We start from the raw sequence: 2,667 nt of genomic DNA, 5'->3' as shown, positions 1-2,667 counted from the left end.
ATACAGCAGCTTTAAACAAGAAGGCTGAGTTCTACAATTTTTACTAAATATTCAAAGTTGTGGATTAATAGGATGAAAAGATAGTAAGATAATCATTTAACAAAGATAAAGTATTTTCAAGTATTTTATACACCAATAATAGACAAACAAACATCAATTTCCAATATCCAAATGAAAACATGACTCAAACTTTGGCAATCTAAACTTGAAATACATTTTCTAATGGATGCAAGGCTATAAATACAGGTAGTTCCTCAGATCAGACCATGGGACACTTTTTTAGCATACATTTTTCCCTGAAATATCACACATCTGAAATGCGTAAAAGACCTGAACATATTATTGAAATGCTGCTAAAACAGAAGTACTGAATTGTAGTGGGGTCCACATCTGCATCAGCCTAAAGAAAGAGCATATATGAATTACTCAAAGAGCGAGCACAATTCAGGATTAATCAATATTCTCTGATGGAGAAGGCAAAAAAAAAAAAACAATAATAAAAAAATAAAATGTCATACATTACAATATAGTAGTATGTAATAAGGACACATACAGCAACTGTTAAAAAAATGGTGTTGGGGGAGGTGCAGAAAAGTCTTAAAACCAATTTTGATTGCCCAAAGGACAGATCTCTCTTTTTCTCCCTCTAATAGTCTCAGCACAGGTAAACTCGGTGTGTTCCACTTGGAAGACAAAAGCCACACAAATTAAAAAGCACAAAGTCAGTGTGTAGGAAAGTGAGACGGAACAGGAAGGTAAATCTGTGCACTTTGAGAACAAGGCGGCTGTCCTTAGCTCTAAAGGCCTTCATAGTTTCCGTGGAAACCTAAAGGCAGAAGCTCTCCAGACACTAAGAGCTTCATTTTTGGCCAATTGTAGCACTGGGTGCAGAGCGCATTGGGGAACTCGCCGATGCCGCCAATGTAGTTCACCCAAAGGTCATAGTGGTTGAGCCAGCCTCTGCCAGAGATGAGCCTGAGCTTCCTCCCTGCAGGACCAGGAGAGAAGTTTGTACTGCCTGAGGCCCTCTCTTCCAGGAACTTCTGGGTGCGGATGTCACAGAAAAGCAGGGAGCCATGGCCTGTGCCGACAGTGATGACATAATGGTAGAACCTCAGCGAGCGCACGCCGGTGCCACCTTCTCACAAGCACAGGGGCCGGATGTTCTGCTGGTGCTGGCGCGGATTCAAGGGACTTGGGACTGGGAGCCCACTGCCTACAGGGACAACTCATCGCAGTAGGTCAGGCACACATTCTCGCGGCAGTAAGAAAGCCTGAATGACAGCAGCCTGGTTAGGGTGCTTCTGGCCTTATACAGGTGGAAGTAGCCATCCAGGGACACTGATCCTAGCTCCTGGTTCTTGCCGCTAAAGGCCAAGGCCCGCACCTTGCAATTGGTGGGTTTGGTGATGGCCCCGGGAATGGTTTCCATGTCCTTCGGACGGTTGTGGGCGTACACGGGAAGCCCCACGTCGTTGTGGGAGACGATGCTGCCGCTGAACATGTCAGGGTCCATCTGCCACAGCGCCATGGTGCCGTCGTGGGAGCCGCTCACAGCCACGGTGTCGCTTATCCAGGCGATGGTGAAGATCCAGTCCTTGTGCTCGTGGCGGTCACCCAGGCACACGGGATCTAGGGTGGGCAGCTGGTAGATGGCCAGGCTGTTGGGGTTCTCGCCCCCCGTGGCCAACAGCGTCTTGGAGGGGTTCAGTTCAATGGCGTGGATGCAGCAGCTCGGCTGGGCCCAGGCCAGTCTGGGCCCCCCATCCCGCATCAGGGGGATGCGAGTGATCTGGCTCGACTGCATGTCCACCACAAAGAGTGTGTTGCACTTGGTGCCGCACACCACTTGCCTGGCGTTCAGCCACTGCGACGCGAACAGCTTGTTGAAGGTGCCCAGCGACAGCTTGCTCTCCATCAGAAGCTCGGGCAGCTTCTGCACCGCATAGCCGCGCAGCTGGCCCTCGAGGCCCAGGAGCCTGGCGCGGCCCGGAGCACCCACCTCGCGGCCCTTCAGGTAGTGCACCAGAGAGCGCCGCGAGGCCGGCCGCTTCTGTTTCTTGGACAGCAGCAGCCCCTTTCCGTCAGCCGCCGCAAGTCCTGCGACGATGACCTCCCAGCACCTGCCTCAGTGGCGGGCGCTTTCCGCTTCCTGCTACTTGTTTGCTTGGGAAACATGGTGGGGCGATGGGCGAGAGGCCGCGGCGGCGACACGTAATATCTGTGTTAGCCGTGGCGTTGCCGAGGAAGGTGGTGTCTCCGCGTTAGACGGGGCGCGGGGAAATCAAGGGTTGCGAGGCATAAGAGCCTACCCAGTTCAGGTCGCGTCGGCGGACGAGGAGGTGGTGGAGTCTATCGAAGAGCTTGGCCTAAGAGAGTGGAGTCCGGGAGAAGCTTGGAGGCGAGGGCGGGGTGCGAATCTAGCTGAGGGTGGGAAGTGCGGCCTGTGGGGCCGCGAGAGGGAAGTCAGTGTGGGGCAAGGGCGACACTGGGGTCTCAGTGTGAGAGGACAGAGACAACGGGAAGGATCTCTGCCTGGTGCTGGGGCTGTGGGTGGGGAAGAGGAGGCCCGAGAGAGTCTGGAGGCGGCAAATAGAAACGCAGGACAAGGATGCAGGTTGACCACCAAGGGTCTGTGCTCCAGGACCCAGAAACATGCTAGTGCGC

The 2,667-nt window shown here is 53.1% G+C and overlaps 1 pseudogene; it reads right to left on the bottom strand.

The window, feature by feature from the left end:
- Nucleotides 1-797: 797 nt before the first annotated feature.
- Nucleotides 798-2,178, bottom strand: LOC119524299 (annotated as a pseudogene).
- Nucleotides 2,179-2,667: the final 489 nt, after the last annotated feature.

The sequence above is a fragment of the Choloepus didactylus genome, chromosome Y (assembly GCF_015220235.1).
Source record: "Choloepus didactylus isolate mChoDid1 chromosome Y, mChoDid1.pri, whole genome shotgun sequence".
Classification (NCBI taxonomy): Eukaryota; Metazoa; Chordata; class Mammalia; order Pilosa; family Megalonychidae; genus Choloepus; species Choloepus didactylus.
Note: the sequence above shows the minus strand (reverse complement) of the source record. Positions and strands in the feature narration are given on the sequence as shown.